The sequence below is a fragment of the Sorex fumeus genome, unplaced genomic scaffold (assembly GCF_029834395.1).
Source record: "Sorex fumeus unplaced genomic scaffold, SorFum_2.1 ptg000030l, whole genome shotgun sequence".
Classification (NCBI taxonomy): domain Eukaryota; kingdom Metazoa; phylum Chordata; class Mammalia; order Eulipotyphla; family Soricidae; genus Sorex; species Sorex fumeus.
This window is the reverse complement of record NW_026606087.1, coordinates 179477-202944: the sequence shown is the minus strand read 5'-3', so window position 1 is coordinate 202944 and position 23468 is coordinate 179477. Positions and strand designations below refer to the sequence as shown.

The 23468-nt window shown below is 44.5% G+C and overlaps 1 long non-coding RNA gene and 1 pseudogene across 1 annotated transcript; one reads left to right on the top strand and one right to left on the bottom strand.

The window, feature by feature from the left end:
* The first annotated feature begins 1305 nt into the window (after positions 1 to 1305).
* LOC130025078 (uncharacterized) lies at positions 1306 to 10177 on the top strand. Its single transcript, XR_008792638.1, has 5 exons — positions 1306 to 1402; positions 1726 to 1816; positions 4848 to 4906; positions 4995 to 5086; positions 10088 to 10177. It is a non-coding gene; the product is annotated as an uncharacterized LOC130025078 (long non-coding RNA).
* LOC130025077 (cytochrome c oxidase subunit NDUFA4-like) lies at positions 1967 to 2425 on the bottom strand (annotated as a pseudogene).
* Positions 10178 to 23468: the final 13291 nt, after the last annotated feature.

Below are 23468 nucleotides of genomic sequence, written 5' to 3'. Positions count from 1 at the left end.
TATCATCTGCACCATCATCCATCCACCCACCCATTTATGCATCCAACCAGCCAGCCACCCATCCACCTACCCATCCATATACCCATCCACCCATCCATCCACCTACCCATACACTCACCCATCTATACATCCTTCCTTCTATTACCCATCTACCTATTCATCCACCCATCTATGATGCTTTCTTCTATCCCCCTCCATCCATTCACCCATCTATCCATCCATCCAAACCAGTACAAAAGCAAAAGTAGAAATCCCAGCAAAGGAAGAAAGGGAACATCTCTTTGCAAGGAAGCAGGGGAGACCTTAGTGAGGCATCACTGGGCTAGGACTGATTGAGTCTCAAGAGAGAGGAGGGAGACCTGGGAAATCCAGGGCAGAGAGCCACACACACGTATCTTTGAGTCTAGGCCATAACTGTTATTGCAGTGAGAGGCCCTGGCAGCTGAAGGGTAACTGAAGGCAACGGATTCTGGTAAGAGGATAGTGAGCTGCAAGTCCGAAAAGCAGGTGAAGCCCAAATGGCTGGCGATGGAGTATACCCTCAATCCCGTGATGGGGAACTACTGAGAGTGCTTGACATAAGAGGAATGATTGCAATCCCTTTCCTAAATCGGAAACCTGCAGGGGAAGTGACCTGCAGGGGAAGACACAGAGGCCTGAAGACCAGCTACTCTGTCAACCATGGTCAGGAAGGCTGAGTTGGGAGGGGTGCTGTATTGAGGATCAAAACTCTCACCCACGCAAGGGGGAAGAGAATAGAAGTCCCTGTCTTGTTCCTGGATCTGTTGTCTCATCCTGTGGCTGATTCAGTAATCATCACGGTAGGTAATATTTATTGAGCACTTGTCAAGGACCAGGCTCTTCAAGCAGTTTACATGTTTTTTGCTTACAACAACTCCATGAGGTAGGTATTCTTAGTATCACCGTGTTCTAGATAAGGCAACTGAGGCACAGGGAGGTTATGACTTGGCCAATGCCTGAGAACTAGAGCCAGGATTAGAACCAGGCAGGAGCTGGCATGCTCCAAGCTCCAAGCAGCACTGCCGAGTGAGTATCTGTGTGTGGGACCCTCCCTCCTGGCCTCTTGGCCCTCCAGCTCCCTGGTGGTAAGACAACACCAGGCTTTAAACCTGAGTCAGGCTTTGGGGCTGAGGGTGTCCCTCAGGAAGCCTAGAAAGTAGAACTTGGTGGCTCTGATTTCCTGGGATCAGGTCAGTTTCCCTTTTGGCCAGCAGGTGGCGCTGAACCCACAGTCCTGCCTGTTTACTGTCAGCAGTCACTGGAGGAGGTGTGCCCAAAGAATATTTAAAAAACGTTGAATGAAGAAAAGAGAAAAGAAGAAGAAATTAAATTCCAAGAAATGAAGAAAAAGCATGAAGATCATCCCAAATTTAATCATACAGTAAGGATTATGACTTTATAAAACTAAATAGAGGAAGATAATTTTTATACCAGGTAGTATAATGTATAATTAGATTTAGTACTTTAATATTGATTCATAATTATATAAAGTTCCTGAAATTTATATTTTACTTTTATAATGATAACTGGTAAGATCCCCGTGGCATATTCGATATGCCAAAAACAGAAACAACAAGTCTTACAATGGAGACGTTACTGGTGCCTCCTTGAGCAAATTGATGAACAATGGGAGGACAGTGCTATATGCAATATGTACACATCAGTTACATATTGTTTAAAGAGTTTTCAAAAATTGATTTACAGGGAAGCAAAGATCAACTCAAGGAGGTATGGGAAAAAGCTGATGAATTGGATCCTAATGACTTCTACCCCAAGACATTTTTCAAATTATATGGTAACAGATTTGATACAAACATAAATCTTCACATGCAATGTTTGAAAAATTATAACTTCTTTATTCTTAATGAATTTTGCCAAGATTGTTTTGTTTATATAGTAGAATCTATTAAAAGATATTTTCTTTTTTTATGTTTCATACATTTATTAATCATTGTAATCCCCACCATAATACAACATGTTTTCATGCATTTAGAGGGGAAGTATTTCCTAGTTCAGTGGAAAATTGTGTGATGGCTTCTGGAAGACCTTCATTTTAAGCAGCTTTACAAGTGAAACATTTTGTTTAGAAGTCTGGACCTTCTTTCTTCAGGTTGCTGTCATCTACATTCACTGCAAAAAACTTGTATTGATCATTTGGACACAGTTTGTTCCAGGGCTCTGGGTTATTCTTTCTGTCCCAACTGACATCAGGATTGAACAAGGCCAGGTGGATGAATACACTGCTGCATCAGTACCTCCAGCTCCAATAAAGACAAAGAGAAGAGGGGAATCAAGCTCGGATGCTTCTTAGCCTGGCTGAAAATCACGCGCAGCATGGTTGCGGCGGAGGCCTCAAACTGGGGAGAAGGAGAAGGGCAAAAGAGCAAGACCTGGGTTAAGTAAGCTCTGCTCTTTTTTTTTAAATGTAGGAGTTCTGCTATTTATTCAGCTACTGATTAGCTGATTGAATTGGGAATGAACTCCACCTTACTTTTTTTTTTCATTTTTTATAATTTTATTTATTCAATTACCATGAGAGCAGTTACAAAATTTTCGGGTTTAAGTCTCGGTCATACAAGAAACACCTGTCCCTTCACCAGTGCCCATTCTCCACCCCACAAAACCCCAATATACCCCCAATCCCACACCCTGCCTCTACCTGTAGGGGCAGATGATTTCCACATTACTCTCTCTCTCTACTTTGATTACATTCAATATTTTGACACCAGACCCACCATAATTATTTGGGATTTTACCCCAACATTCAGATCTGCTGCAAAGGCAACAGTAGACAATTTGTTTTCTATTGCTGGTTGCGAATAACATATGATGTCATGTGGCCGCAGTAGTGGCCACGCGATTTTAAAATTCCGAAATTTTAATAATTAAATCTGGAGGGATTTCTGCCAAAACATGCTGGGTTCCGAGATTTGTTCCTGAGTCTCTTGATCATGGCCATTAAGCAGCTTGATCAGGAGTCAGAAAGGCTGTTCATGGGCAGCAACTCGGGGTCTCATTGGGACGGGGAGGAAAGGGCCGGCACCACCCCCATCCCGTGAGGCCCCACGTGTCTCGTCACTGAGGGCCCAAACTTGACTGTCCAGTGGCCTCTGGTGGATGGCAGCCACCGAGCCACCAATGGGGAGAGGCAGAGGGACAGCACACTTTCCCCCCCTGGAGTGGCCCGGCAACAGCAACCTACTGCGGGGTCCAGATCCATTTCTGCCAAAAGCCGCTGGGTTTCAAGATTTGTTTCTGAGTCTCTGGGATCATGGCTGTTAAGCAGCTGGGTCAGGAGCCATAAAGGCTATTCGTGAGAATTGGGCTCTTGTTGGGACGGGGAGGAAAGGGCCGGATCCACCCCCATCCTGTGAGGCCCCGCGTGTCTCGTCAGTGCAGGCCCAAACCTGACTGTTGTCCAGTGGCCTCTAGAGATGGCGGCCACCAGGTTGCCAGGGGGAACAGGCCAAGGCATGAAACCTATTTCCACCTGGGGTGGCCCGGTGATGGTAACCTACTGCTGGGACTGGATGCATTTCTGCCAAAAGCCATTGAGTTTCGAGATTTGTTTCTGAGTCTCTGGGATCATGGCCATTAGGTAGTTCAATGAGGAACCAGAGAGGCCATGCCTCCAATTATATAGCTGAGCTGAAGGTGGTTTGTGGGTGTCTCTCCCACATACCTAACTTTTAGCCGTTTACTTTCTTGGTAAACTTTGCCCCAAGTTTTTGGGGTCTGGCCAAAGGCACAGCAGCAATTTTGGGGTATCTGGAAGTCTGAAGGCGCCATCAGGCTGCTGATGCACTCACCTCACAGGTACAGATTGGCCTGCTGGCAGCACCATACCCCCTTAAAAGATAGTTTCTCCTTCTGACAATAAATGTTTATAGTTTCTCTCTAGAATGATATAACAAACCTAATTAGTGATCTATAGGGTAAATTACTTAAGTGAGTCTCTGTGGATTGTTTTGTTCTGTTCTTTGGACACCTGAGGTTGTCTCTGGCTGTGCTTGGAGCCCATGTGGAGCCAAGGATTGAACCCAAGTCTTCTGCATGCCAAGCACATATACTCAGTCCACTGCATTATCTTTCCAGCCCTCATAGCTATGTTTTTGTTTTTGCTTTGGTTTAGGGGGCCCATATCTGATAGTTCTCAGAGCTTATTCCTGGTTCTGCATTCAGGGATCACTCCTGGTGGAACTCGGGAACATATGTGGGGTCAGGGATCAAATCTGGCTTGACCACATCCAAGGCAATTGTCCTGCCCACTGTACTATTTCTCTGGCCCTAGTAGCTGTGTGTGAGGTTTTTTGTTTGTTTGTTTGTTTCTTTTATTTTGTTTTTGGGCCATATCCATCACTGCTCAGGCCCTACTCCTGGCTCTGCTCGGGGATGACTCCTGGTGGAGTTCAGGAGACCATCTGGGGTGCTGGCAATTGAACCCCTGTTGGCTGTGTGCTAGACATCTAGTACTCACTGTACTCATTATACTATCTCTCCAGCCCCCCAGTAGCTGTTTTTATGCCTATTTACTTTGAATTGTTCTTCAGGTTACTCTTTAAAATGAAGGTATTTTAGGTTATATCTAACATGCTTTATGCTATAATATTATAATCCACTTTTATTCTTGTATATGTTTTCTAAAAGACTATTATGAGTTTTTCCCAGTGGATTGAGCTAAAGATATGATGAAAAAGAATTATTTTTATGTAGCATATTGATGCTTTATGTTTCGCTACATTTGCAAACCTTTATATATGGTTGTATTTCATTTATTTTCTAAGACATGAAAGTCAATTTTTTCATTTGTAACTTTTAAACATTAGATATCAATAATGATGGCTTCCTAGATGAACAAGAATTAGAAGCTCTATTTATTAAAGAGGTGAATTAATTCATTAAATATTCATTGTTTAACATTTTTCCCTATTATCTTCCTTTCTTTTATGTTGGCTTTCAAATTTTCTTTATAGTTGGAGAAAGTATATGACCCCAAAAATGAAGAGGATGATGTGGTAGAAATGGAGGAAGAAAGGCTTCGAATGGAGAACATGTAATGAATGAAGTAGGTCTGTAATTAATATTACTGTTATAGGTTATTTAAGTGATTGCAATGAATCTTGACATAAGGGGAAAAATATATAGAATAGTTGTATGGTTGAATATTATTATTCTTGCTACAAAAATACTCAATAGGTTCCTCAATTTTTATAACAACTCTAAATATTTTAAAAGGTTAAGATCCTGTTTCATATTAGCTATGAGACATTCTTTAAAAGTAAATTATTATATAGTACAATATTTATTATTTTAAAAGGCTTTTTTAAAATTAATTTTTGTCAAGGAAAAGAAGCTCAAACCCATAATGGTATGACATGTATTTATTTCTTGATCACTTTTCTAAATTGAAAACTCTGATCTATACCACATGGTTTGGGGATTTAAGCCCACTGTCTGGCCTCTGTGATTTACACCAGATTTTGAGCTCTTACTTTTCAATTTTTTAATTTTTTTATTTTATAAGGTAGTTCACAATCATTGATTCCATTTAACATTGAAACACCAATCCCACCATCGTTACACCTTCCCACCACCATATTTGGGATGTTTCCATCCCAAGCCCCAATCCCTTTCTCAAAGCAGAACCGAAATAATATATTTTATATTGTTTGTTATAAAAAAAAAACGCTGAAATGCTACAAAAAAGTATCCATAGAGAAAAGAGTGTGAAGATTGTTCTATTTTAGCAGGGGCCATTAAGACCTTCTTTAAGATATCACTAACATGTTGTTAAAGATTGAGCATTGTGAACTTTCATATATATATATATATATCACTGTATCACTGTATCATTGTCATCCCATTGTGTGGAAGATGCCCTGTGTTGCCTTTGTTATCCCTGGAGCTCCCCAAGGCTTCATTTAGTCTCTTCTGTTCCCCGCTGGCCTACTGGCTCCCTTAAGGCACCTGGTACCTAGTAGCATCTTCTTATTGAATCACAGTGCCACGGGCCTCTCCCAGAGCGTGTGTGTGTTTGCACACGCGCGCAGGTGTGTGTGTGCGGTGGGGAGGAACGACATACACATTTCAACCCTCAGGACATTGGGCCTACATGATGTGAAAAGCTAAGTATAGGGTTGGGGACAGGAAGGGCTTCCAGGCCACGGGAGCCTGAGTGGGGCCTTGAGAAACCGGCAGCGCCTTGCTGGGTGACAAATAGGAGCTTGCTGGTCACTGGAGCAGAAGCAGCATGAGCAGGTTTGGGTGAACCGGTCACATCAGGGACACCAGGAGAGGGAGGAAGTCGCCCAAAGTTGCTCCGGAAGTGTGTGTGTGGGGTCACCCTGAGGGCGACACTGGTGCCTGGGAGGGCAAGGAGGAGGGAGTGTGTTTGGGTTCCCGGAAGGCGGGAGGTGCCGGGATGGGGCTTAGCCTCCAGCTCACCTGCTCACGCACGGGGTCAGTGCCAGAGGAAACTGGTTCTAGCCTGCTAGGGATTCCACTGCAGGGGAACAGTTGGCCCAAAAGCCATTAACCCACCCCCTGTGTGGCAGCACCTCTACCTTAAAATAGAAGATACAGAACGAAGGTGTGGGTACCCGAGGGCCGACCTAGATAAAGCCTGACCCCTAGAGAGGAAAAGGTCGCCCTCCCATGAGGGGGACAGCTTGGTTCCCCCGCCCAATGTCGTCAGCCCACCCCACTGACATGAAATGGAGGTTCCAGGTCTGTGTGCTCAGGACCTCCAGGGAAATTGGTGGGATGAGGGGCTCAGGGTAGGGGAATTATGGGGTGGGGAACAGGATTCAGATTCATGGGGCCACGTTTTTAATTGACTCCCAGTGGAGACGGATTTGAGGAGAAAGCTCTTTCTATCTGGACGATTGTTACCCCAGTTGCCTGCCCCAAACTTTCCCCAGAGAGGAAGAAAGAGGAAACTAGGAGGTGTCCCCTTCCCTGGAGCCTCCTGCCTTTCTCCTTGGTCTGGGAGACGCGAAACCCTTCCCTCCCGTGACAGGTCCTTGCTGAGCAGGCTCTGCTGAAGGTCCTTGCATTAAACTTTTTATTATTTTTTTTATTTTTTAATTTTTATTAGTGAGACACCATGAGGTACAGTTGTAGACTTACAAATTTTTGTGCTTGGGTTTCAATTATACAATGATCAAATACCCATCCCTCCACCAGTGCCCATTCTCCACCACCAATGATACCAGTATCCCTTCCACCCACCCCCATCCCCCCATCTCACCATGTCTCTATGGTAGGGCATTCCCTTTTGTTCTCTCTCTCCTTTTGGGTGCTGTGGTTTGCAAAAGAGGCATTGGGTGACAATCATGTTTGGTCTATAGTCTACTTTCAGCATGCTTCTCCCATCCTGGGAGGATCCTCCCAACACCCTTTATTTGGTGCTCCCTTCTCTATCTGAGCTGCCTTTTCCCCTAGCATGTGTGGCTGGCCTCCAAACCATGGAGCAAAATCCCTGGTACTAATCTCGGCTATTCTTGGGTCTTAGTCTCCTATTTTGTTACTTTATGTTCCCCAGATGAATGCAATCTTTATATGTCTCTCCCTCTCTTTCTGACTCATTTCGCTTAACATGATACTTTCCATGTCCTTACATTAAACTTTAAACAGGGAGTGCTCTGCCAAGGGAGGAGTCAGGGCTCAGGAGAACCCTAGGTTGTAAACCGTGTGACCTCCAGTGTGCATGCCTACAAGATGGGCACCAGCTCATCACATCTGTCGTGGGAGCCCTTGCTGCCTCGGGTGCCAGCCTGCTGTAGAAGCTGCCATCTGAGCCATGTTTAAAATCATCTGGAGGGACTGGAGCGATAGCATAGCGGGTAGGGTAGGCGTTTGCCTTGTACACAGCTGACCTGGGTTCAATTCCAGCATCCCATATGTTCCCCCGAGTACTGCCAGGACTAATTCCTGAGTGCAGAGCCAGGAGTAACCCCTGTGCATCGCTGGGTGTGACCCAAAAAGAAAAAAAGAATCATCTGGAGCATTCCTGGAGCCTGCTGGGCTTGGCACCACAGGTGCAGAGAGCCGGGAGGCTGGAGTCCAAGGTCAGTCAGCTCAGCATGTCACTTGGCCTTGCCAGAGTGCAGCCATATGGGGAACTGGAGAGGAAGTTCAGCGCACTCAGGATATAGGTTCTCTCGCCAAGTCAGGAGAAGCCTCTGAGCTCCACCATGAGTAGCTCCAAAACCAGAAGTAAAAGCCTCGCAAGAAGCCTGCAGGTGGTGTGGAGTGATGCTCAGCTACTGCATGGGCTCGAGATACAGACTCACGTGACTGATGCCCTGTCCCTGCGCAGGCGTGACAAATATATATATATATATGTATATATATATATTATTTTCCTCTATGATTGGTTGCCTACTTTTGAGCCCCATCAAATGTGATGTGGTACTCTTGGAGAATGGGTAGGGAGTGTGTTATGAGGCTTTCGAGGCCGCCTGGTCCAGGAATAGGTTCACTCTTGCGTGAGGCTTGGCCCAAGTGTGTGGGGAGCAGACTTGAACGTAGCGACAGTCTTGTCTGGATGTTCTCAGCTGTGGGGACTGGGTCCCTTGGGTTGGGGAAAGCTCTCACCCAATCTGCTCTGAAGCAAAACAGCCTGACGCAGGGTCTGGTGGCATGGCTATCTTGAGCGTCATGTTGTGCTCCCTGCAGGAGAGAAGGACATGTGATCTGATTTTGAGCTTTTAATGATAAATTGGGACTTCTATTGAGGCCTGGAATCTTCAATACATATGTATTGTAGCGCTGTAGCTCTATCCTACCATTGTTCATCAATTTGCTCGAGCGGGCACCAGTAACGTCTCCATTATGAGACTTGTTGCTTTTTTTTGGCATATCCAATATGTCACGGGTAGCTTGCCAGGCTTTGCCGCACAGGCGGGATGCTCTCGGTAGCTTGCTGGGCTCTCCGAGAGGGACGAAGGAATCATATCCCGGTCGGCCTCATGCAAGGCAAACCTTATTTAATGCATATGTATTAAGTAAATACATATGTATTAAATAACCTTATTTATTTAATACATATGTATTAAATAACCTTATTTAATATGTATTAAATTAAAAAAATTGTCACTGTCCTTCCATTGTTCATCGATTTGCTCAAGCAGGCCCAGAAACATCTCCATTGTGTGACTTGACACTGTGTTTGGCATATTGAATACGTCACAGGTAGCTTCCCAGGCTTTTCCATGAGGGCAAGATACTGCCGGGCTCTTCAAGAGGGGTGGAAGAATCGAACCTGGATCGCCCGGTTCAGGTGCATCGGCCGCACGCAATGCCCTACTGCTGTGCTATCTCAAAGACCAGAGAGATGGTATAGAGGATGGAGAGATAGTACAGCAGGTAGGGCACTTGCCTTGCATGTGGCTAACCTGGATTCGATTCCCAGCGTCTCAGATGGTCCCTTAAGCCCAGTCAGGAATGATCTCTGAGCACAGAGCCAAAAGTAAACCCTGAGCACCAATAGGTATGACCCCAAAACTTTAAAAAAAAACCCAAAGCCCCCAAAACAGTATTAACCTTAATTAGTCAGAACAGTACACTGAAACTTGTTGATGCTTGGATGTCAGGGATATATATGCTCCTTATGTTTTTCAAATTTGCATTATATAGGGGTTGGAGTGATAGCACAGCAGATAGGGCATTTGCGTTGCACGCGGCTGACTTGGGTTCGATTCCCAGCATCCCATATTGTCCCCTGAGCACCTCCAGGGGTAATTTCTGAGTGCAGAGCCTGGAGTAACCTCTGTACATTGCCAGGTGTGACCCAAAAAAGCAGAAAAAAATTGCATTATATAGAAGAAAAAGCTAACTAATTTTCTGATTCTAGTATAATAATGTTGAGTGTTCTGTTTTTGTTGTCCTTCTCAATCTGCAGTTTCCAATAACGTTAGACTGGCCCTACATGCCAAATGTTTATGCAGCATCTCTTAGAAAATAGTTTCTAGCATGTAAATAGCATGTAAATAAGAAAATGATATTTTTACCTATACTAGGTATATAGTATATTTTTACCTATACTAGGTATATATTTAACTAGGTGGATACTAGCAAAGACCGACTGGTGACTCTAGAAGAGTTTATGAAAGCTACAGAGCAGAAGGAATTCTTGGAGCCTGATAGCTGGAAGGTAACAACCCACTTCCAATGATATGTATGATTTAAGCAATTAGCATCAGACCATTCTCCTTTTAGTTCTCATTCCCTGGTATATTTCTGCATGATTTCCACTTATGCATCATAGTATTGGTAGAATGAATTTATCTTTTAAAAAAGAAAAATTTTGAACAGATGACTGGTTAAAGAAACTTTGGTACATCTACACAATGGAGTACTATGTAGCTGTTAGAAAAGATGAAGTCATGAAATTTACATACAAGTGGTACAATATGGAAAGTATCATGCTAAGCGAAATGAGTCAGAAAGAGAGGGATAGACATAGAAAGATTGCATTCATCTGGGGGATATAAAGTAACAAAGTATGAGATTAATACCCAAGAATAGCTGAGATCAGCACCAGGATGATTACTCCATAACTTAGAGGCCAGCCGGGTATCCTAGAGGAAAGGGCAGTTCAGATAGAGAAGGGAGCACCAAATAAAGGGTGTTTGTTTGGAGGATCCTCCCAGGAGGGGAGATGCATGTCGAAAGTAGACTATGGACTGAACATGTTTGCCACTCAATGCCTCTTTTGCAGACCACAACACCCAAACGGAGAGAGAGAACACAGGGGATTGCCCTGCCACAGAGGCAGGGGGGGATGGGGGGATGGGGATGGGAGGGATATTATCCATGGTGGTGAAAAACGGGCACTGGTGGAGGGATGAGTATCTGATCATTGTATAATTGAAACCCAAGCACAAAAAATTGTAAATCTACAACTGTAAAAAAAAATAATAAATAAATAAAAATTAAAAAAATAAAATAAAAAAAAGAAAAATTTTGGAAGTTGATCTCTTATTTATAATCATTACTTGATCACTTCACTTGATCACTTGACATCCTGTTACTCATCGATTTGCTCGAGCGGGTGCCAGCAACATCTCCATTTGTCCCTGTCACATGCTAATGTAACCCAATGACATTTGCTCGTTCTAGGAACACAAAGAACCTCAAACCGATCATTCAGGGTCTTTTTTTTTTTTTTTTTTGCTTTTTGGGTCACACCCGGTGATGCACAGGGGTTACTCCTGGCTCTGCACACAGGAATTACTCCTGGCGGTGCTCAGGGGACCATATGGGATGCTGGGAATCGAACCTGGGTCGGCTGCTTGAAAGGCAAATGCCCTAGCCACTGTGCTATTGCTCCAGCCCCTCATTCAGGGTCTTGACAAAGAAGTCTGATCATCTCATAGGTGGGCGGACACGCGATCTTTTGATGTCCTGTGGAATCCAGTCGGTAATGGCTCTAGTACAGCGGTCATCTCCAAATCTCATTACGTGTCCAGCCCATCTGATTTTCAACGTCTTGGCAAAAGAGACACCATCCCTGATTCTTGACCATTAATGGAGGATGGAACTCCAGATTCTTTATCTCATTTGAATGAAGTGTGATACTCCAAGCATAGCTCTTTCGATTCCTCTTTGGGAGACCCGAATAGTGTTCTCATCCTGTTTTCGTAGGGCCCAGGTCTCTGAAGCGTATGTTAATGCAGTAAGAACAGTGGAATCAAAGAGATGTGCCCGAAGCCGGAGGTTCTTCATCTTCTTTCTTCGACGTTCTTGAAGGCGTTCCAAGCTGCTCTCTTCCTCCTGCACAACTCAGGTGCCAGGTCATTCGTCATGCTGACATCTCGACTTAGGTACACATAACTGTTGCATTCGGAGATGTTCATCCCGTTGAGAGTGAACGGAACGTCAGGAATGAGACCGTTTCTCCTAAACATTGTCTTTGTGAGATTCAGCTGTATTGTGAGATTCTAAGTCGGCCAGCATTTGTGCCACTTGGCTGATGTTTGGTGTTATAAGAATGATGTCATCAGCGAAGAGGAGGTGGTGTAGTTGCCGACCATCTATCTTCACTCCCATTCCTACCCACTCCGGTCATCACATGATGTTCTCGAGGGTGGCACTGAAGAGTTTCAGTGAAATGGTATCACCCTACCGAACCCCTCTCTTGACGTCAATGATCACCTCCCTGTAGAATGGTAAGACCCTGGTAGTGAATCCACAATACAGCTCACGGAGGATCCTGATGTATTGACATTGAACACCCTTTTTGTCTAGGGCCTCGATGACCTCTTCAGTCTCAACAGAATCAAAGGCCTTCTTTAAATCAATGAACGTTAGACAGAGCGGTATCTTGAACTCCCAAGAAACCTCAATGAGCTTGGTTGTCCTGTGGATATGGTCCATTGTGCTAAATCCTTTTAGGAACCGCATGGTTGTCCTTCATCTAGTATTCTGCCAATCCTATTCAGGATGACTCATGTGAACAGCTTGTAGATGACAGACAACAGGCAGATCGGGCAATAGTTGCCAATGTCGTGGATGTCTCCCTTCTTGTACAGTAGTACAATCCTGCAGGTTTTCCACTGGGATGGAACCATGCTTTCAGACAGGTAGCGTGTGAAGAGCCGAACCAGTGTATTGATGAGTACTGATGGCAGGTTCTTCAGGTGTTCGGGTCTGACCTTGTCTGGGTGGGTGCTGTTTGCTTCTTTACCAACGAAATGGCGTGTCGAATTTCAGAAGGAAGAACGTTGGGAATGACATATATCCTCAGAATTTGGTATGTGGGCAGGTGGACATGACTATCAAAGACATCAGAGTAGAAATCATGGATAATCTTCTCCATTGCCCTTGTGGAAGATGTGATAGGACGTCAGAGGGTAGTCATCTTGGTCTTGTAGTTGGCGAAGGACAGGCGGGCGTTGCGAATGCTTTTCCCAGCTTCTGCCGCATTTGCTTGCACTGTTGCTCTTCTCTCTTTGAGGTCTTCCTTTGTCGCATCTCTGCACTGCTTTGTGAGCTTGGAGGTTCGCTTGCGGTTGCCTGAGGCATGCGCCAAGCCATGTTGGCGAACGAGCTCAAGAGTTTTTGAAGACAGGTGTCTTTTTGTGGCTATCTCTCTCTCTCAGCGTTCTTTGCACAATCATGGAGATGCTGAACGAGTCGATCATATTCCTTGTCAATGTTGTCAACAACGGCATCTTCCCATGTTGCCGCAATAATGCCAAAGAGCTCCCAGTTGGTGGTCGTTCTGGGAGTTCTCTTCTTAAACTTTGCAGCCCTTTCTCCCCACTCTGTGAAGTAGAATTTTGCCCTTCTACTCCCAAAGGAGACGGTGGTCCAATCCCGTTTGGAATTTTGAGACAACAAGCGACATCAGTCAGGCCAAACCGTTGATTGAATATGATGTGGTCAATTTCTTGTGGAACCGTCCACTGGGAGACTCCCACGTCAACGTTTAGATTTGACCTTCTGGAACTGTGAGTTACCATGGATGATCTTGGTTGACATGATGAACTCAGACAGTCTCTCACCCTGTTCGTTCCATTCTAGGCCATGGGTCTCAATGTGGAGTTCTTCAGCTGATCTTCTCGGTCCTATCTTGGCATTAAAATCACCAACAATGATCTTGTAGAAGGTGTGGTCTTCTTTATAGAACTTCTCCAGCTCCATGTAGAACTTTTCAGTTTCTCCTTCATCATAATTGAATGTTGGTGCGTAGACAACGAAGATAGAAACTGCCGGCAGTGAGCCACATCTATTCAAGTGTAATTGTCCGATTCGAGTTGTTAGGCATTCAAATGAGTCAATGCTCATGGCCAAGTTCGTGTTGACAAGGACATCGACACCTCTGATGCCTCTTTTGTCTCATGCTCCGAGGAAGAGTTCTTCTCCAATGTCAAAAACGATGTGATGTGATTGATGCCTTTTCGTCTCAGTCAGACCAATGATGTCGTACTTGATCTTTCACACTTGTACCATCAGGTCCTTAATTGATGCATCCGATGCCAGCATACATGCATTGAAAGTACAGACAATCATTTTTTGTCTTTCTTCGTTTTGGCAGCCTAGTTTGGCCTTGAGATTTTATCAGCCTCTCCTTCCACATCCTACTCAATGCTGCCATATTGGGGACTCCTTCAGGGTCAGGGGAATGAGACCCATTGTATTTACTGGTTTTGGCATATTGAATACACCACGGATAGCTTGCCAGGCTCTGCTGTGTGGGCGGGATACTCTCGGTATCTTGCCAGGTTCTCCGAGAGGGATAGAGGCTTTTGGGGCAGCCTCTAATAGCCCTAGTAGGTGTTCCCATGGTTCAAACCACATTTGAACCTTATCAAATATGGTGCAGCAATCCTGGAAGATGGATATGAAGTGTCTTATGATGTGTCTGGAAAGCATCTGGAGTGTGGCGGCGGCTGGGTAGTGGAGGTAGTGTTTACTCTATTTACTCAGCAATATCTAAACTTTATTGATATTTTTGTCAGTTTTCCTAATAAAGCCCTTTGGGCCAGAACACAAATACAGGATTTCACATTGAATTAAGTTGAAATATCTCCCTTTGGTTTCATTTTTGTTTTCTTGTTTTGGGATCAGACCCTGCAGTGCTCAGGGCTTATTCCTGGCTCTGCACTCATGTCTCACTCCTGGGAGGCCATATGGGGTCGCGGGAATCAAACTCAGTCAGCCATATGCAATGCATCCATCATATCTGTTGTACTGTCTCTCCAGACCCTATTTTCTAAAGATTTTTTTTTTTTTTGCTTTTTGGGTCACACCCAGCGATGCACAGGGGTTATTCCTGGTTCATGCACTCAGGAATTACTACTGATAGTGCTCAGGGGACCATATGGGATGCTGGGAATTGAATCCGGGTCAGACCGCGTGCAAGGCAAATGCCCTACCCTCTGTGCTATCACTCCAGCCCCAATTTTGCCAAAGGTTTTAAGTAATTTTTCCCCAACCAGCTAGGCTGCTAGAACCAGAAGTCTGCCTTTATAAAAATTACTCAAGCTGAAGGAATAGCTTAAGAAGACTTGCACAGTGCTCTGGCTGAAGAAGGGCTGGATTGACCCTTGAGCACAGAACCAGGAGTAGTTCCTGAGCATAGAACTGGGAATGACCCCTTCAACTCCTCCCCACCCCATTACTCAACATCGTTTGAAAAATTATTTCCATATATTGTTTGTTAACATTGTTTTAAAAAGCTTTGATAATGTTTACCTATGCTTACCTATGTTCTCTGGATTATTTAGGATATCTCCAAATTTTTTGTTTTTGTTCAAAAGATTTGCTTACCACCGCCCCCCCCCCCCCATCTCCCCGCCGCCATCCCCACGGCATCTGGTTTTTGCTGCTGCTGTTGTTATGATCAGGGTTCAGACTGGGGTGTAGTGCTTACACACCTGGTGGAGGTGCTTGCTGTGGGCTGCACATTTGGTTGTAGTGCTCACCAGGGTCATGCGTGCACAGTTGCATACTCACACACCACTAGTGGTGTGCCACACATGGTCTCACACCTGGTCGTGTGGCTCGGGGATCCCAAAGAGCTGTACTGCTGGGAGGCAGAGTAGGATTGGGATCAGATTCACCTCCTCCTGCAAGGCTGCAACTCTACTGCTGAGCTCTCCAGGGTATTCCCTCTTAAAAAGAAAGTACTACTATAAAAAATATTTTTTTATCTGAGTGCGCTTTTTTTTTCTATATTAGGAGGAAATAGGGATAATTTGGAGAATGTGGGGCAGGGGGTTAGGGCAGAGGCTGTTACGGTTGAGACGTTCGCCACCTGTGAAGGAAGACTCCAAGAGGCTTTCTCATACAACACACACAGGGTTTATTGTCCAAGCATGCTGGGGCTCACTACATGTCCCGAAAACAGAACAGAGGCAGAGAGCCCTGAGCCAAAGTACAGTGGATTTTTATAACCAAGAATAAACAAAGGAATCTTACAGTACAGCAATCTGTAGCTTTACCAAGAACAGCACGACACTTGCACAAGATTGACTTCTTCAGAACATCTGAGCACATGTCCCCATAGCTGGCCCAACCACAAGGTCATAGCAGGGTGTAGGTGGGAGCTACATTATAACTCTTTCAAGCCAGTTTTTGCAACTCTAGCTTTCAGGGCTTTTACAGTTTTCTGGTTAACTCTTTCCTACCACTTAACTCTTTCATGACTATTAGCCCAGGCGGCCCTTACATTTCTATCTCCGGCCTTACATTCCCCCCTTTTTCTTGACAGGTCTCTAATCCTAGAGACCGTCTGCATCATTTAAGGCTGCATACTGCTGTCTAATTATCATTAACTTTACATCTCCTATTCTTTCTTGCACAAAGCTTATTACCTTATTTAAAATGCATGGGCCCATGGTTAAAATTAAAAGCAAAATAATCAAGGGGCCAGCTAAAGCTGATAACAGGGTAGTTAGCCAGGGGACTGGGTAAACTAAGACTCAAACCATCCCTTCTGTGCTTCTCTTTCACGCTGTCGCTCCTCCAGACGCTTCCTTAGCTTGGCCATAGACTCCTTGACCACTCCAGAGTGGTCAGCATAGAAAGTTTTCCTCCGCCAGAGCGGCGCAGAGCTCTCCGTTCTTGAAGAACAACAGGTCGAAGGTCAAGTCCTCTCCGGTTTTGGAAGACTATCTTAGACAGGGACGTTAGAGATTTCTCCATGCGGTCTTAAAAAAAAAAAGTTAAAGCAACAGAAACCAAAGCAACATTGGCCACAGACTGAGGGAAAGCAATTAACTCTGCACTTTGAGCTGAGGATCCCCCTAGTAAAGCTCTGGCTTCCAATGCTCTGCTCAGACTAATGACAGCACGTACAACATTGAGTCCCTTTATAGGTCAGGCTCTTTACCTACAGCCAGTAAAACAAGTTTTATCTAAAATTCCCAAGGGGGGTACCTTTTAGATCAAAATTAGAATACATTTATTCAGTCATCTCTGTAGAATTAGAATCTGATTCCTACAAGAAGCAATTACAGAAACATGGTTTTCTCTCGACCTTCATTTTAAAACTTTGCCAAATAGCTTAACCAACCTGGCTTGTCCTTTTGCATAAACACAGCAAGATTAGAGAACTCTCCATTTGGGATACCCCATTATTTACTGCAAAGTCCTGGGGGTCCGCTAAAGACAGGAGACACACCAATAATGGAATGAATCTTATCTGGCACATCAGAGTTACCAAGTCCTGGCCATAAGATGTCCTGGGATGAACTGGATGGCCTCGAGGCTTCAGGTTGAGCTGGATGTGGCTTTGGGCCTCATTTTCCACAGAGATGTCCTGGCAGAAAGGAGTCCATTCCATCCCTTCTTCAGGGCTGGGAGAAATCCTGGTTTCCAGGTTATTTCCTTGACGCTGAGAGCAGGCCCAGACTGAGTTAACCTAGATTCCTCCATAGCAATGATGATCTCCAGTTTTTCCTTGAGCCAGCCTGCCTCTAGGGTTTCCCTGAGGTTTGTAGGGTACTTGAAACAGTACCTGTTAAGTCCCTGCTCCTGTCATTTAGACAGATCTCCTGACTGTTTCCCTGGAAGAGGGCTTTGGGGTCCCATAGCTGGTTTTTCCTGTCTGCATGAGGAGTAGACCCTATTACAGAGAGGAAAGACTTATCTGGATTTATACTGTGTAAACACACAAAAAATAAAAAGGCCAGCGGTCAGGCCATTTCCCCACTCCACGGAGGTCGATGGCGATGGTCAGGCGAAGGAAGGAAATGAGGCCAAGCTGGCTGGTCTTAGCAGCGATTTATTACATGGAAGAGATGTATGTCATGGAGGCCTCAGGAATCCTCAAGCACGTGCACTTTTGTTCTCTCAGCTTCTGTCCTCAGCCCCATCTTCCCAGGTTCTCTGATGCACGTGTCCCCCCAGAGAGCCCTGAAATCTCCCTTATATAGATCATAGTACCTCTAAAGAACGCAATATAATGATGTCATCAAAAGGAGTTACAGAAAGAACACTGAGGCAAAACATACACTGTTTCTTTACATCGGCAGGCCAGTAATCCTGGCCTCACCTTTTTACAAGCTACAAGCACTTAGATTAGCACAACAAAGACCAGTCTGCTAGAGCTTGGAATCTACATCTCCAAAATCAGCCAGCCTGGAGCCAGGCATCTACATCCCAAAGATCAGGCCTGGCTTAGCACCTGGGATCTGTATACCTAAGGCCAGCTAGGTTCCTGAGAGAAAAGGGAAGGTAAAGGTAAAGGTAAAGGCCCTCCTGTTGATCGTCGATTTGCTCGAGCGGGCCCAGTAACGTCTCCATTGGAGACTTTGTTGTTACTGTGTCTGGCATATCGAATACTCTCGGTAGCTTGCCGGGCTCTCAGAGAGGGGCAGAGAAATCGAACTCGGGTCGGCCATGTTGGCCTCTTGTAAGGCAAACGCCCTACCCGCTGTGCTATCACTCCAGAGAAAAGGGAAACTGTCTCAATATACTGAAATCATTTACTGAAGACAGTTTGAAGGGGAGAAAGCAGTCTCATCCAAGCTAGTCAGGACACACAGGAAACTGCTTCTAGGACGTGTTTCTCCTCTCCTTGTCCAACCAACATATAAGCATACATAATATTAATCATTTTGTATGGACACAGTAAGAAATACTTTGAACTTATAGAATTGCTCTCCTAGGGCCATCTCGATCTCAGACTGCAGTGCTCAGGCCAGATATCTTTCCTATTCCTAGCAGCAGGGTCCTAGTCTCATCGTTACTTTTGGATCATGACAGCATTTGCCTATGATCAACCTCTTAACTTATAGTTAAGAATCGTGGCACCTTGGCCTGGCCTATCACTGAAAGAATCCATATTAGGGCATCAAATTTTTGTGTACTTTAGCTAACTTGCAACATTGCTTTCTGTAAAACTGCTTGGCTGCTTTGCACCTGGGGGAGAGGGGACTTGCAAAGTGAACAGGGCATAACTTCTTTCTACAAGATTCAGGTGTATTTACTATCCCTGAAATGTATTGTCTCAGTAAAGCACCCTGCAGATTTGGGTAAAGGCTAACTCAGGATGCTGGTGGTTGGGGGAAATTGCCCTTTCCTGGAATGTATTGTCTCACTAAAGCACCCTGCAGACTTGGGTAACACAAAACGAGGATGGTCAAGGGAGATTACCTAAGGCTTAATGATTCCAGCTATAACCTTGCTTGTGCTGACAATCGATGTACGTAAATGCTGATCTTTGAATCTATAGGCTAAGGAGTGAGGTACTTTTAAATGGATTGGTTAAGAAAGTATATGTTGTTACAAATCTATTGGCTATGAAATGCGCGGGCTTTGCTGTAACGGCCAGTGAAGGCCTATATAAGATCCCCTTTGAAGAAGTTCGGGGCTCTCAGCCACTGCCCATTTTTGGGGTATGCTGCGGAGCCCCAGCATGCTGGTCTAAATAAACCCCGTTTTTACTCCTGCAGGAATTGTGTCTATCTGGTCTCTCCGCGCCTCCCAGGGCCAGGGAACTCCCGATCCCAACATTTGGAGGTCCCACCGAGATCACCGAGGACCCTGCCCCAGGGACGCAGGATTGAGCCGCGGGGTAAGTTAAGGCGCCTTTTTCTCTCTCTTTGTTTCTCCGGTACCGTTTTACTGTAGTTACCGATCGGTGACACAAGCACAGTGGTGTGCAAGCACAGTGACAGTGGTGTGCAGCACACTGTTGTGTGTGCGAGCCTTGTGTCTGACAGACGTGTCGGGAATAGACACGGGCCGCAGCCCTGGGGGACGCCCCGGAGGTGGATGAGGGCCAGGGACGCCTGGAGGCCTCTTTTGTGGTAGCCTAGGAGAGGCTACATCTGGTGTGTCAGGAATCATCGGCCGCTCTATTACTTCTCTATTCTTCTTTCCTCTCCAAAAGGCCTTGCGCTTGCGTCATTCTTTTTTTGTAGGTTGGATCACGCTCGTCTGTTGGGATCGGGAGTTCCCTGGCCCTGGGAGGCGTGGAGAGACCAGATAGACACAATTCCTGTAGGAGTAAAAACGGGGTTTATTTAGACCAGCATGCTGGGGCTCCGCAGCATACCCCAAAAACGGGCAGTGGCTGAGAGCCCCGAACTTCTTCAAAGGGGATCTTATATAGGCCTTCACTGGCCGTTACAGCAAAGCCCGCGCATTTCATAGCCAATAGATTTGTAACAACATATACTTTCTTAACCAATCCATTTAAAAGTACCTCACTCCTTAGCCTATAGATTCAAAGATCAGCATTTACGTACATCGATTGTCAGCACAAGCAAGGTTATAGCTGGAATCATTAAGCCTTAGGTAATCTCCCTTGACCATCCTCGTTTTGTGTTACCCAAGTCTGCAGGGTGCTTTAGTGAGACAATACATTCCAGGAAAGGGCAATTTCCCCCAACCACCAGCATCCTGAGTTAGCCTTTACCTAAATCTGCAGGGTGCTTCACTGAGACAATACATTTCAGGGACAGTAAATACACCTGAATCTTGTAGAAAGAAGTTATGCCCTGTTCACTTTGCAAGTCCCCTCTCCCCCAGGTGCAAAGCAGCCAAGCAGTTTTACAGAAAGCAATGTTGCAAGTTAGCTAAAGTACACAAAAATTTGATGCCCTAATATGGATTCTTTCATTCCCCACTTCTTTTCATGAGCATCTCTAATCCTAGAGATCGTGGGGGGGGGGGGTCGGGGCCTAATTCAAGGACCCGTGGTTAAGAGTAGCTTCCCTCAGTGGGTAGAGTCCGGTATTGTTGCCCCGAATTAGGAGGATCTTCAAGACTCAAACCAATTCTCCCAGGCTTCTCCGACGTCGTTCAAGGCCTTCCCATAGCTTGGCTATAGAGTCTCTGACAACCTCAGTGTGGTCTGCGTAGAAACAGCATCCCTCCACCAGATCAGAGCAAAGCCCTCTGTTCTTGAGGAACAACAGGTCGAAGGTCGAGTCCTCTCAGGTTTTGGGAGACTATCTCGAACAGGGATGTGAGAGATTTCTCGATGAGGTCTTAAAAAGAGTTAAAGCAACAGAAACCAAAGCAACATAATGCCATACCCATCTCTATCATTAAAACAATGAAAAGGATTAACTCTACAAACAGGTTTGGTTGATAATATAACTTCCTGTGTTCAGATTTTTCTAATGGTCACAGAAACACCAAGCCATTCTCTGGCTTTCTCAGTACAGATTGGAAAAGCTTCTGCCCATATACTGAAGCTATCAATGAGAACCAACAGATATTTATACCTTGAACATATGAACATTTGATCAGTTGTATAAGGTCAAGCTGCCAATTCACCTCTAAGTTCCTTGATGCTGAACAGGTGTTAGGAAAGGAGGCTCAGGATTTCCACTAGGTTCATTAATGGCACAGAAAGCACAGTTCTGAATTACTTCTATCTTACTTGCTGTTCAGTTCCTCCCCATGGAAGATGGTTCTCACTAGTGTTGAAACATAACCCTTTAATAATATTCCATTGCATTGGTCCAGGAGTTGTTAATCCCATGATGCAACAGAAATTAAGAGCTGATAATATTCTTGTTCTCTCCAAATGACTGTTCACAGAAAATGCGATGCAATAAAGTATAGAAAGAAAATTCACAGTATTTTAGAACTAGATATTAATCTACTCTAATTTAACCAGTTTAGATGCCTTTCTCGACACTTTGGCCAATTCAGACCGGGGAAAGCAATTCTGCACTTTGAGATGAGCTTCACCCTAGTAAAGCTCTGGCTTTCAATGCTCGTATCAGACTAGTGACAGCATGTATAATATTGAGTTCCCTTTACAGATTAGGCTGTTTTACCTACAGACAGTAAACTAAGTTTTATCTAAATTTCCCCAAAGGGGGTACCTTTTAGATCAAGATTAGAATACATTTATTCAATCACCTCTGTAGAATTAGAATCTGATTCTTACAAAAAGCAAGTTACAGAAACATGGTTTTCTCTCCACCTTCATTTTAAAACGTTGCAAGATAGTTTAACAAACCTGGCTTGTTCTTTTGCATAAACACAGTAAGATTAGAGAACTCTCCATTTGGGATACCCAATTATTTACTGAGAAGTCCTGGGGATCAGCTAAAGACAGGAGACACAACAATAGTGGCATTAATCTTCATTAATCTTATCTGGCACGTCAGAGCTACCCAGGCCTGGCTAGAAGATGTCCCGCGATGTCTCGAGCCTTCGGGTTGTGGCTTTGGTCCTCGTTTTCCACAGAGATGTCCTGGCAGAAAGGAATCCATCCCATCCCTTCTTCAGGGCTGGGAGAAATCCTGGTTTCCAGGTTTTTCCTTGACGCTGAGAGTAGGCCCAGACTGAGTTAGTCATTGCAGAGTCCTAGATTCCTCATTCTCCATAGCAGTGATGGTTTCCAGTCTTTTCTCGAGCCAGCCTGCCTCCAGGGTCGCTCTGAGGTTTGTAGGGTTCTTGAAACAGTACCTGTTAAATCCCTGCTCCTGTCATTTAGACAGATCCCCTGACTGTTTCCCTGGAAGAGGGCTTTGGGGTCCCATGGCTGGTTTTTCCTGTCTGCATGAGGGGTAGACCCTATTACAGAGAGGAAAGACTTATCTGGATTTATGCAAACCAACATAGTGCCATGAAACATCAAAAAACATACTGAAGGTACAAAAGAAGAGAAAAGCAAGTATTTCACTTTACTCACAGAGATGTAATACACCTGTTTGCTGTGGGTCCTAGTCAGAGAAGCTAAAATCTGTAGAGATAAAGCATACCGTTTAACATGTTTTTAATCCCATGTCAAAACCCTTGATTTCTGCAACTTTTGAAAAATTCAATGATCTTAAGAGCACTGTAACAGGAGTCCAGATAATCCATCAATCATCTTTACCATAGATCTTACCACAAAGGTGCTAGAAGAATTCTGCATGTGATTTAAAGCGTTTCTTATAACAGTTTGACCAGTTCCTTTTCTTTAGAACAACCTCAAACCTTCTACACATTCCTTTACATACATTCTGTAACTTTCATTCATTTAAAAATCAATTTCACTTTAACAGAATTCCTTTCCTTTCTTCCCACTGACGATATCTCCATCCATTATCTTTCTGACTTATGGCATACATCTATAGTAGTACAATGTACAATGTGATCTCCCAAATTTAGACACAAGTTACCAACCATCTCACTTAACATGACAAAACTGTACTCTGCAGTACTATTTCAAAAGCATTAGATCAGTTCCATAGATATTCAAAATGCTTAAAAATGCTCACAATTAAAGCTTTTACAAGGTATATCCACTGGGCAAAAGATCACTTTACATTAGAAACTAACCAGGAGACATCTTAAAATTCTGATTTAGAGGAAAACACAAATACAAAAAGATCAAAACACTCATATATTACCATGAAACAGAAAGCATCTCAGGTCAGGGCTAGGTTGATACCTGGAGACAAACCTTGGCATAAAATAAAATTATCAAAATAATAGCATGCACTTTCAAGCACTAGACAAGCAATGCTATGGCTTCAAAT